At 36.1% G+C, this 14,075-nt stretch overlaps 1 protein-coding gene across 1 annotated transcript in view; it reads left to right on the top strand.

Annotated features, from left to right (window-relative positions):
• ADGRG6 (adhesion G protein-coupled receptor G6) overlaps window positions 1-14,075 on the top strand; it is a 197,407-nt gene that overhangs the window by 171,129 nt on the left and 12,203 nt on the right. The window lies entirely within an intron of this gene.

Consider the following 14,075-nt stretch of genomic DNA (forward strand, 5'->3'; position numbering starts at 1 on the left):
TCCAGGTTTTTCTGAAATCTGCTTGCTCATCATTTTTTATAGCACAATAGTATTCCAATATATTAATATACCACAACTTATTCAGCCATTCCCCAATTGATGGGCATTCCTTCAATTTCCAATTCTTTGCCACCACAAAAAGAGCTGCTATAAATATTTTTGTACATGTGAGTCCTTTTTCCTTTTTTATGATCTCTTTGGTATATAAACCTAGTAGTGGTATTGCTGTATCAAAAAATATGCATAGTTTTATAGCTTATTGGGCATAGTTCCAAATTGTCCTCCAGAATGGTTGGATCTGTTCACAACTCCATAAACAATGCATTAGTGTCCCAATTTTCCCATATCTTCTGAAACATTTGTCATTTTCCTTTTTTTGTCATATTAACCAATAGGAGTGAGATGGTACCTCAAAGTAGCTTTAATTTGCATTTGTCTAATTAATAGTGATTGAGAACATTTTAAAAATATGGCTATAGATAGCTTTAATTTCTTCATCTAGAAACTGCCTGTTCTTATCCTTTGACAGTTTCTCAATTGGAGAGTTAATGTATACAATGTTCTCTTGGTTCTGTTCACTTCCTTCTTCATCATTTCATGAAAGTCATTCCATGTTTTTTCTAATATCACTGAACTCATCATTTCTTTTTTTTCATATAAATATTTTATTATTCTCAAGTTACATTTAGAGATAGTTTTCAACATTTGTTTTTGTAAGATTTCTAGATTCAAATTTTTCTCCCTCCCTCCCCTTCCTCCCCCCTCCCCAAGACAGCAAGTAATCTGATATAGGTTATATATGTACAATCTCATTAAACATATTTCCGCATTAGTCATGTTATAAGAGAAGAATCAGTGAGCTCATTGTTTCTTATAGCATAGTAGTATTCCATCACAATAATTTACCACAGCTTGTTTAGTCATTCCCCAATTGAAGTGCATCCCTGCAATTTCCAAATCTTTGCCACCACAAAGAAGGTGCTGTAAACTTTTCGGAATATATAGGTTCTTTTCCTTTTTCCCTAATCATCTTTGGCAATAGACCTAGTAGTAGTATTGCTGGGTCAAAGGGTATGAGCAGTTTAATAACTCTTTTGGCATAATCCGGATTGCTTTCTAAAATGCTTGAATCAGTTCACAATTCTACTAACAATGAGTCTGTATACCAATTTTTCCACCTCCCCTGCAACATTTGTCACTTTCCCTGCAATCATTTTAGCCAATCTGGCAGGTGTAAAATGATAACTCAAGATTGTTTTAAATTTTCATCTCTCTAATCAATAATGGTTTAGAGCATTTATACTTTCTTCTGTGGAAGGGATCTGTATGTTTCACAAGACTATCAAAGGGCACTATGACATAAAACAAGTTTAGGAATTCGTATCAACTATAGAAACAACCTATCATAAAGTATCCAATGACCATATAGTTATATACTTAGCTTGATGAATTAGATGAACCCTATTGTCAAGATAATGGAATGTGATAGATGAGATTTGGCAGACCCGCATGAGAACTGGGACCCACATTTAGAATTTTAAATTACACACTATAAAGGAAAAATCCTCTCATATTTCCCATAATGGCTGGCCTTGTAACTCAGAATCACAGAATTTCAGATTTAGAAGGGATCTCAAAAGTTATCTAGTACAATCCATACTGGAAAAATGATCTCTCGACAGCAGTAGATCTCAAAGAGTGATACAGGGACTCTTGGAAGTCCCTAGGACCCTTTCAGGGAGTCTGTGAGGTTAAAATTATTTTCTTAATAATACTAAGAAACTTTCATTTTGAATATGACAAATTTCAATAGATAAAATCTATATTACCAAGAATTCTTAGGAATCTTGAATAATTTCGAAGAGTGTAAAGGGGTCCTGAGACCAAAAAGTGTGAGAACTAGTACCGTTCTACGATATGTGCCACAAATGGTCATAGAAACTTGCTAGACAACTGATAATTTAAGGGAAAATGGTACTGCCCAATATAACCCATTCAACTCTAATTGGTAGGAAGTTTTTCCTTGGGTTAAGACTAAATTTGCCATTTTAGAACTTGCACACATTGTTTTCAGTTCTTCACCTTGAGGCTAAACAAAAGTTCAAACCTTTTTATTTGTATATTATAGCCCTTTAGCTACCTGGGGGTGACTTATTCCTTCCCAATCCCTTCCCAGTGCTCTGTTCTCTAGGCTAAACATCAGTAGGTCCTTCAACTGCTCTGTGAATCTGAAGGTCTTTACCATCCTGGCCACCCTTCTCTGGATAATCTCTGTTTTAACAACGTCCTTCCTTAAGTGGGGTGCCCAGAACTAAATACAATATTCCAGGTGTGCTCTGACTAGGATGTAGACTAACACTTCCTTATTCTGACCACTCATGCCTTTCTTAATGCAAACCATGATTAGCTTTATTGGCCTCCATATAACTCTGGTGACTCATACTGAGCTTGCTGTCCACAGAAATCCCCATAACTTTTTCAGAAAAATGTTTTTCCCTACCACAATGTCCTCTACCTTGTAACAGAAATGCTGATTTTTTAAAAAAATCTATGTGTAGGGCTTTACATTTTTCCTTATGAAATGTAATCTCATTAGTTCAACCCCAATGTTTTAACAGGTCAAGCTTTCTCAGGATCCTGACCCTTTTTTCCACTCTGGTGTTTATCTCTTCTTGCTTTGTTATTGTTGTTATTATTGTTGATTCCTATCCGATTCTTCAGTGATCCCATTTGGGGATTTCTTGGCAATGATATGGTAGTGATTTGTGATTTCCTCTTCCAACTCATTTTAGATGAGGAACTAAGGTAAATAGGGTTAAGTGACTTGCCCAGGGTCATACAGCTAGTAAGTGTCTGAGGCCTGATTTTAAACTTGGGAAAATGAGTCTTCCTAACTCCAGGCCTGACACTCCATCTACTGCTCCACCAACTGCCCCCTCTGTACCCCTTGCATTGTACCATCTACAGATTTGAAAAATATATCATCTCTGTCGTTAATAAATTCCAGATCATCTTCTCTCATTATCATTATTTGCCAAGGACCCATTTAAAATATGGCACCCAAAATTGATCATAATTTTCCCTCTGTTGTCTATTCAATACATAGTACAATGTAACTACCTCCCCTTGTTTTGGATGTGATGCTTTCATTAAGAAACATATGGTCAGGGGCAGCTAGGTGGCGCAGTGGATAGAGCACCGGCCCTGGAGTCAGGAGTACCTGAGTTCAAATCCGGCCTCAGACACTTAACACTTACTAGCTGTGTGACCCTGGGCAAGTCACTTAACCCCAATTGCCTCACTAAAAAAACAAAACAAAACAAAACAAAAAACAACAACAACAAAAAACAACAACAACAAAAAACAACAACAACAAAAAACAACAACAAAAAACAACAACAACAAAAAACAACAACAACAAAAAACATATGGTCGGGGGCAGCTAGGTGGCACAATGGATAAAGCACTGGAACTGGATTCAGAGGACCTGAGTTCAAAGCCAGCCTCGGACACTTGACACTTGTTAGCTGTGTGACCCTGGGCAAGTCACTTAACCCTCATTGCCCTCTTAAAAAAAAGAAGAAGAAGAAGAAGAAGAAACTATGGTCAAGTTGAATTTTTTTTCTCTTTCATCTGTATCATACCCATAACTCAATTTGATCTTACAGTCCTTTAAAATCCCAAAGTCTTTTCAGCATGAACTGCTGACTAGCCATATTGCCCATCCTTTAAATATATGTAATTATGTGCAATTGATTACTTTTTTTGCTATTAAAATTTAATCATCTTATGAATAGAAATGAAGGTAAAAGTTGAATGAGGTGAAAACAATTCTGCCGAGTTGGGAATGGCTTGTGCTCTGGGGCGACCTTGGAAGTATTCCAGAGTTTGACATTGAATTTGCCTGAGTCTTTCTCCCAAAGTAACTGCATTATAGCTAGTTTTGCCACTTATAGTCTACTCTGTTTTCCCATGCCAGGAGAAAAGAAACAGGCTCATTATATTCACTCATTACACCAATAACCCTCAAAGGAGAGAAACTATGTATTAAGATTGTATAAAAATTTCCTCATGATCCATTTCTACAAAAGTGAGACATCCTCTCTGTTTAATCTCTTCTGTATCTCCCATTGCAAAGATGCCCAAATAAATACTTAGGAAAATGTCTATTTATTTTATAAATCCTGTAGCTTTACATATTGAGATTCCATAGCTTACCCATGAAAGACACATTGATCTAGTCCCTTCAAACTTGTTTTTGCTATTAGAATTTCCTGGCAGTTTCAGACAATTTCAACAGCTACAGCAGTCTGTTCAGGTCTGTTTCCATTAATGAGAATTGGGATGTTTTCTTTTTCCCAGCATGATTCTCCTGTCAGTAGGGGAAAATGCTGTAAACCTCATCAAGTTTCTGTTCTTCATAAATCTCTGCATTTTAAGACTGACTTTAAATTGTGCAAATTCAAAACAGATTTATGCATATCCGATAGTACTTTCTTAAAAATATCCTAGAAAGGAAAGTTCATTTTAGAAGGCACTAACGCAGAACATATTATTCTACCAAATAGTATTTACTTGATTTTATGGAAAGATGATGTAGTTTAGCTTCACCATTAAGTAGTTGTATGATCCTAGGAAAGTCACTTTAGCTTTCTGGGCCTCAGTTTCCTATTCTGTAAAATGAAGGCTCTGGGCTAGAGATTCTTTCATGTCTTGTCCAGTTCAAACCTTCTTTAAGTAAGCACTGAAGATCTATATTGGTAGTTTATTCTTCATGCTACAGCTCTCCTGTGAGAGATTTTGTGTGTGTGTGTAAAAAAGATATACTTTATTTAAAAGAGCACATATAGAGGTCAGACATTTTAAAGAAACTGTACAGAGGATTCAGAAAGTATCTCTACAGTGTTGTGTATCTGTAGTCTAATAACTACCCAATGCATTTTTAAAATGTTGTTCTTTTAGGTAAGTATAATAAACTTTTGTTTTTCCAAAATGACTTGACAATCAGGGATTCTGGTTAAGTTATCACATCTACCATTTATGAATTACCAATTCATTGTTCAAAATCAGAAGGCAATAGAATATACTTTATACCAAAAACTACACTCATTGCACTGTTATTTTCTTTAATTCAAAATGAACATCATTACCTTACAATACATCAGGGCCATTATTATGAACATCAATACAAATGTCTAAAATTGTAAATGTCAAAGGTGTAGGAGATTGGGCTATATCTGTACTGAGCCCAGTATGATATCATGGAAGTTACTTTTATGTGATTAGTTTTTTACATCTTTTTTTTTTTTAAGTAGACTACATAATATAATTCAAATCCAGTAGTTTGTGCCTTCTGGTGATTTGGATTCTTGATAAGTAGCATGTATACACTGTAATCTAGTAGAATTATATAGTATAATGTAAACATAAAAACACATATTATGTGATTAGCTAAAGGGGGAAAATGAGATTTATAAAATTTTAGATCTAGTACTAGAATGTACCTAATGAAGTATAGAAACTGGAAGCAAACAAAATTCAATGTTATAATTTTCTAGCTTCCCCTGGTAATCCATGCTCTTCTCTCTTTATAACTCCCATATAAGAAAACTTACATGTTTGTCATTTCAACCATTTCTCTCCCTAAAGGCTGACAAATGAGCTTTCTATATAACATTATTAAATGACACACTGATTTATAAACATTAATTTGTCTTTATCTGTTCTACCGTAGGAAGGAATCAGGACACTTATAAAGTAATATTATATTTTTCTTGTAGTGAAGAATATAAATTAAGAAAACAGTGATGTATGCAAATTACTTTTAAAAGAACCTGCATGATTTAGAAAAGTTGTGAAGAAATTACTGACATATATCAATTAGTATTGCTGGAGGACATTAGACCATGCATCAGGAAATAAAGCATGATTCATTCTAAAGAAATAAAAATCAATTTACTGTTTTCTATTGCTGGGAAGAGGTTGGCCAAGATACTTCTGGCCACCTACTGCATAATGATGTCAGTAGTGTACTAACAGACGCATAATATTACTGTTGAATGCAGGAGTACAGCAGACATGAACTTGGGTATTCGGTAAATGAAAAAGAGTAGGCAGCAACATTTTACCTAGGACTTACATTCATTATTTTTTTTTTTTTACCAAATTATACAATACCATTAGTAAACTGGGTTCTATCCGCATGTGAAAAAGCTTAACACTCTTCTCCTCCCCACCTCCCAGTACCCTAGAGAAATTTATCAGGATTCAATATTGGATCTCCAACAGTAAAAATAGATAATGCTTACAGAGCACAGCACAACTAAGGAAAGTGCTTTTTTCCATAAGAGTATAGTAGCATTTTGGTGGTATTGTGCTTTTCCCATCACCAGTAGAACAAAGAAGAGCTTCTTATGGTCCCAGTCTTATTTTTAAATACCTTTTAGATAGCTGTACTTGAAACCACAGTAAGATTTGTCACAGTCTAAAAGATTGCTTATATTTTCATATAACACACAAGACGCATATATTAGGTTATAGAACTCAGAACTGGAAAAAGAATAGTAGGGTAATAAGTTGAAAGCAGAAAGGGACATATCTATGGCATCTATTCCAACTTCTTCATTTTGAAGATGAGCAACTGAAGGCCAAGGAAGTTAAATAAGTAGTCCAAGGTTATGTAGTAAACATCTTTGATAAGATTTGAACCTAGGTCCTTTAGTTCCAAAGCCAGTGTCACATAACTTCAGGGCGACCTTAGAAACATATCATCCAACCCCAGATTAGGGAACTGGTTAAAAGCCACTTGACCAAGGTCACCTAAAGAGTAATGGCAGAACTGGGTTTTGAACTTAGGTCTTCAGGCTCCAAATCCATTTCTCTATACTAATACACCTCCTGCCAATTTTTACACACACAGCTCACTCTTCATTAGCATCTTTTAGTACCAAGTACTATAATGACTCAACATTTCAAGTACTTTTCATTTTCTGAGTTTAAGCCCTTCTTCCACTTATACAGACCATGGCTACTCACAAACTTACTGGATGATCTATTAGTCATCACCCTGTGGCAAGTTTGTTGATGAACCTCCTCAATTTAGCTGTCTGGTCCTCAGACAGCAGACTCGTGATCCACCATTGGGCACACTTGAACCCTTTTCCAGCTTGTTAAGACCTTACCAAGCTTACACTCTGCTGGCATACACAACTTTCAAGAACGCTTGGTAACCTCATTGTGAGAGAGTGAGGACTTAGTGAAATGTGTTGTGTGTGTACACACATATTCAAGGAGGATGTCACCAAAATATATTTAATGTTATATTTTAAAAGAAGGTTACAAAGGTGGAGGCATGATTTAGATAATGTCTAAGACTTGAATTCAGTAGTATAGCATGATATTTTATTAATGTGTGTTTATAGAACAGAATGCTCAGTCCTTTGGGAATGAGAGAGAGATCTGTTTTTTCAAGATTATATATTCAAACTCTCTCTTAAAATCTGTTCACACTGAAACAATCAATAAACATACATTTAATGAATGATTAACAAAGAGGGATTTAATCTTCTAAAAGCCTCGAAGTAAGATTGAGTTAGGGAGATGTTTTAACATTGTTCATGGATTAATTAATGTAACAGGATAAAATTCAAAACTAAGGAAAACTGGGACAAATGACTCAGGAAAATGTGTTAAGTGTATGTCATATCTCTTCTAAAAAGGATAGTGTATGAGTTTTCAGAAAACCAGGCTATTCCAGTGATTTGATCATTTTCACCCTGAATCTTGAGTTGGCATAAAGGTGAAGATGAACCAGGAGTTTTCCATCCCTAACACCTGTGGCTACATCATATTGGCTCTGATCCTGTAAATTGCTGGGAAATAAATTATTCATCCTTTGGCTCTAAAGAAATACCAGTGTACCAAGGAGTAGATTGGTAGCCTGCAAGAAATTTCACAAGGAACAGCATGACCATTTAAGAGCCACTGAGATAATTATTCTTTGTCTGAACCTATATAATTGAACACATCAGCTCAAAAAGCTTCACTTACCCAGTTATCTTGTCTACACGACCCTAGATATCCCTGGCCCAAAGTCCTGCTCAATACTGATTTTGAAAATACATCACTTTAAGGTTTGCATAACACATTACATATTGTCTCATTTGATCTTCACAACAACACTGTGAGGTAGGTGCTGTTATTAACCCTGTATTACATATGAGGAAAGTGAGGCTGAGAGGTGATATCACACAGGTTTGAGGCTCAGGGTCACATGGTTAGTGGCAGTGTTAAGTTTCTAACAAAGGTTATCCTCCCTCCAGCATTCTAACAGTTTACACCACCTAGGTGCTTGATGTGGGCAAGTAATTGTATTCTCAAAGGTTCCACTAACTGAGTGGAAGTAATTGACCACTTTTCAAGCACCAACCTAGCTAAATGTGGAAAAGGAGAAAGTTGATCACCAGGTGAGAATTATTGGAGCCACAATACAATCAGTAATCACTGATAGAAATGAAATTACAGCAGCTCTTTTCAAGTATTTGAGCCTTCAGATATCATTTGCCCAATTTTTAATTGACCTAGTTATCTGAAAAGTGAAACAGTTTTGAAGTTAAGTCACTAGCTTCTCTTATTACTGCCCGTTCTCCAGCTATGCTACATTCCCTGTATGTAGTCTTTCTTTATTTTTTGAGATAGGTTCCATTTCTTTTAGCCATCTCTGACATACATCTTCTTTCCCTGAAATATCCTCTCAGTCATGTAGGCAGTGAAAGAAATGATGCCTTAACACATAGTGTGCACCCATCTAGATTCCTTGCTTTAAAAAAGCCCTGTTGAAATAGTTAATATCCCCACTAACCAGGAATTTAGATGGCTAATTCAAAGTCCATTTTTTAAACTTCCATCAGGTTCCTTAGAACCTGAACCATAGAACCATAAATTTAGAGCTAGAAGAGATCTCAGGGTCATCTAGTACAATCCTTTCATTTTACAGGTGAAAAAATGGAGTTGCAGAGAAGTTAAATGACTTGCCCAAAGTCATACAGATTGTAAACTCTAGAGGTAGTATTTTAATCCAAGTCTTCTGACTTCAAATCTAGCTTTCCTTCTATTTCACTGTGCTGACTCCAATTTTCAGTGGAAGTAAAGGCTGGCAATATCGTTTGCCCTGAATTTAAAGCTTTTAAACATTCGTGTTCTTTTTTAGAGGTTATCATTAATGGCAATTTTTAAAATTAAGATAAAAATATTTGGCTACTTTAAAAAAAAATCTGCCCGGACACCAAATAATTATTACCCAGACCAAACTAAGAAGATGATTTCTATGTTAATTCTACAATAATAATAGTAATAAATGATAATATCTACAGTTTTGTAGAACTTTATAAGTTGAAGTAGGTCATGTAAATTTTATTATCCCAATTTTCCAGATTATGAGACTGATTCATGTTATTATTATTGGAAAAAACTCCCATTTATGTACCATTTTATAGGTCATATAGTTCACAAGAACCCTGTGAGTTCAAATTAAGACTCAAAAAGGTTTAGGGGCTTTCCCGAAATACAATAAGCAATAGCTGATTGTTCCAAGACTCTAACCTTGTCCTAGTTTGGAGTTTGGGGCTCTTTCCAATACAACCCTCAGCTTTCCCTCTGTAGGAACCAACATTCTGGTTGAGTTATTAAAGTAAATGTCTTTTGTTAGTTTTTCATAAATGAGTAAAGGACTTTTTTAAAAAGACCAAACACAAACATGCAATGGGAAAAAAAAAGACTTAGCCAAATGACAGAGAGTCTTATTTCCATTAGGATGTTTGAACTAGTGGGTATTTTAAAATATTTCAGTTGTGTCCAGGGTGAGGGGAGGGAGAGGAAAGGCCAGCAGTGTTTTATTATTGACATAAGAGAAATTAATTCCCATACTACTTATGATTTTCTTTGTGGTTCTTTTTCTTAGTTTGAGACAGTCCTGGATTCACTTTCTCTATTCTGGACTACAGAATTATAGTCTCGGGGGTGGAAGGTACCTTTGACACCAGCTAGTCTTACCCTATTCCTAAATAGTAATTCCCTCTGCAACTTCATTGACAAGTGACCACCTAGACTTTTCTTGAAGACAACCAATGAGGGCATCTAACTTGCTATCAATGCCTTTGAATTCCAATGCCACTTTGGGAAAGCTGATTATTGAAAAGTCTTTCTTCATATCAACAGTAAATTTGCCTCTTTCTGCCTTCTACCCATTACTCTGAGTTCTGCCCTTAGGGGATGAGCAGAACAAAACTAATCCTTCTTATAGATGATGAATATGCCCTTAAAACACTTGAAGAGAGCTGTTGAGTTAACTCCTAAATCTTCCATTCTCTCCCAATTTCCAAAAGCTATGTAGAGATTATCCCTTTATAATCTGATTAATTTAAGTATAGTCCTGCTGTTCCTAAATGCCTTCCCCCTTGCTAGTTTACTATGTGAGTAGACTTAAAAGTTGTACCCTATTGCATTTTTTCCCTATCACTGACCCTCCCAAAATCTGTTTATGATCTAATCCTTTCCCCCTTCCTTTCCACAGCATTTCCTAATCTTGGGTCAGACAGCCAGTAGTCAGATAAACAAAATTAAGATATGGGGATGCCTCCTTAGGATTATAATGTTCAGAGATAAGGACTTCCAGTAACTGTTGTACCCTTTCTTTTTAGAAGAACAGGAAGGGATAGAGATCTCCTGGAGTAGAGTGAAGTAGTTACTTCCTAAGGGTCATTATTCTCATAGATGAGAAAATTTTGACATGAAAGTAGTCAGGAAACATGAGCAAGATGTGAAGGTAGAGTAACACAATGACTATAGAAATACAAAGAACAGGGAACACAGTTGGCAACAAGAGGCAGTAGAGTGGAGTGGAAAAGAACAGAGGGTTTAGAATACCAAAGTCTTGGTTTCAAATCCAGCCCCTGATACTTACTTATTGGCTCGGTGACCATGATCTTTAAGCTTCAGTTCCATATGCAAAATGGGGATAAAGATCACAACTACCTTCCTCCTAATTTTGTTGTGAGGTCAAATGAGATAGTTTAGGTAAAGTGCTTTAGAAACGCCAGAAGATTTTCTAAATGCTAACTATTAAAATAATCATTTCCCAAGAATTATTTTCCTTTCTCAATACTAAATTTTCTTATACTGAGCAGAATGTGCATGGAATAGAAGACAAAGGTGAGGAGAACAGGGTCCAGCCAGAGTAAATGTAGCCAAGAGGTTTAAAAAAAAAGCCCTATGGAGAAGAAGTATAAGAAAATAATGGGGGGAGGCTTTACTCCCTTTGTTAAATTGAGGTTTCTAAAGTTATACTTTGATTAATAAGTAGGAATTACTGTGAAGGTCAGTTGTAGAGATCAGTCACTTGAGTGTGGGACTTGCTGTTACTGTTGCTCTGTAACGACCCTCAGGCACCCCAGGCTGTAGTTCGGAACCAAAAATAGAGTGGAGGATTCTAAAGTTCACTGGCTCTTTAACTGCTTCTGATACAATAGTCAAGCAAAAGGAAAGGAATGAAGGGGAGCGTTTAATGGGCCTTGGATCTCTCTCCCCGTGTATTAGCCTCTCAGCTCTACTTGGCTCTATGGATGCATCTGTTGCTATTTCTTCCTGAGGGGTTTAAGATTCTTTTCCATACTTCCACATATGCCTGATTCCAGATGTGCTTACCTACCACATTTCCCATGGCAGAATTCCAGAAAAAAGAGAGGTTTTGGTCCCAAATGAATCTTGGTATACTAATTATCTCCAAATTAACTTAAATTCACTTAGCAAAGGTTAGTCATTCCAGATTTTCAGTAGAATAACTTGTTCTGGGAAGCATATTCTGATTTCAAATGGAACCAGACCCCACTGCTGAAAAAATCCACACAAATGTAATGATAATTTGGATATTTTTAATGTGTTCATTCCTAAGGTTGCAAGCTTCTCCTGCCTGGGATTTCATTTTATCCTCCCAACATCATTAAGAGATAGGAAACTGCAGGCATTGTTAATGACATTACTTAATAAGGTAGCTTTCCCCAGGGCCTCATAGATAGTGCAAGATAGAGTTCTCCTCATTTGGAGTCCCAGTCAAGCTCAGATGGAAGTTAGGATAGTGCCATGAAAAGATGGCTCCTAAAAACATTAGCAAAAGAGTAATCTTGTGATACAAAATTTTAATTCAGAACATCAGTGCAGAGTCGAAAAGTGGGGGCATAAAACTAACTTTATTTCACCTTGCTTGACTACCTCCCTATCTGTGCCTGATGGTAGCAAGGCTAAATGTTTCACAGCTTAGCAGCACAACACAGCTAAAACAAATTACTCCCAGAGCATAGTTTTATCCTAATGTCCACAAGACGTTTTATAATGTCAACTTTTTAATCTTTGAACATGGAGGGCTAAATTGAAAGGAGCCAGAACAAGAGTCTAGTGATAGTTGACTTATTTGGACATTTCTAGTTAATACCCCTAATAATTATATACAATAAACTATTAACATACTCATTAAGTTGAATTAAGCAGCAATGGATAGAATACTGGCTCTGGAATTAGAAGACCTGAGGTTAAAATCCCTCCCTCTGACATTTACTGCATGTTTGACCTTAGGCAAGTCATTTATACATCTTGTTTCCTCATCTATATGATAAGGGGCCTAGACTGGATAGCCTTTTGTGGCTCTTTCAAACTCTAGCCCTTGGATACTTGAGAGATATTGTGGTAGTGCATCAGGCACTAGACTTCGAGTCAGGAAAATCTGGGTTAAAATCCTACTATCTGGGTGACCCTGGGCAAGTCATTTAACCTTTATATGCCTCAGTTTTCTATGAAAAATAAGGAGTCTGGATTTAATTGTCTCAGGTCCCTTTTAACCATAAAATCCATGATCCTATGGTATGTCACATTCACAAGGAACTATTTGCTTAAGCTGGCCTATAGTATAGCTTAATAAGTAGGAATTGTTATGAAACTTCTTTGTAAAGATCTTTGTAGAGATATATGGCAAATGTGTGTTTAATCTTCACATGAAGCAAAGCTTTTTGCCTTTTCAACTTCTTGACAAAAACCTTTTTAATGCCTAGCTTCTGTTGGGTTCTTCTCAGCTGACCCTAAGCAAACCTTGTGAAACTATGTTCCCTATTCCTGCCCTCTTCTTTCTATATGCTCTTCCTCCCCCTAGATGACTACCTCTCAACCTACTACAGGTATACTATACTTTACTGTTCTCTTCAATGCCCCCTCCTCCAATATCTGGAGAGGATCTGATAATTATTATAACTTCATCTGAAAGCTATTTACAGCAAAATATCAGAACATTCATTTTAAGCCTTTCATGTCTGTTTGAAAATTAAAGAATTGTTTTCTTGCTAAAAGATTTTCGGACCTTAAGCAAATATTTATGGATTTGGGGATGGGAGGTATTGTCAGACAGGCTCCTGAAATAACTAAATCTGTGGCTGCATTGGTCCATAGTCTTTCATCCCCACTCCCACCCAGCACTGTTCCCCTGGACAGGCCGGCTGAGGTTAAGCCATAGTTTTAGATAGTTTTAGTAACTGCTGGGGGTAGAGAAATCTGTCTTTTCTTCTAGGACCCAAAACCTGACCAATTAGCCTGTTGATAGCTCCAGTCTCTCTAAACCAGGAGTTATTCAGTTTTTGGGGGCTGATTTTTTGGTCTTGGATTCCTTTAGTAATCTGATTATACAGATGAAGTTCTCAGAATAATATTTTTAAATACATAAAACAAAATACATAGGATTATAAAGGAAACCAACTATATTGAAATGCAACCAAATGGAATGGGTTGCCTCAAAAAGTAGTGACTTCGTCTTCCTAGTGATCTGCAAGCAAATCTGGAAAACTAGTTGTTAGATACTACATTGTAGAGAGGAATTTTGTTCAGGCACAGATGGGACTAGTTAGTCTTTTAGATTGATCCCATTCTGAGATTCTATAATTGTATCAAAAATTATGTGAAGTAATCGGGGCAAATGGATTTTTTCCAGTTTTATTGATGAAAAAAATTAATGTCTGAGAAAATAGGTAGCTTGTCTCAGG

This window comes from Dromiciops gliroides, chromosome 4 (assembly GCF_019393635.1).
Source record: "Dromiciops gliroides isolate mDroGli1 chromosome 4, mDroGli1.pri, whole genome shotgun sequence".
Lineage (NCBI taxonomy): Eukaryota > Metazoa > Chordata > Mammalia > Microbiotheria > Microbiotheriidae > Dromiciops > Dromiciops gliroides.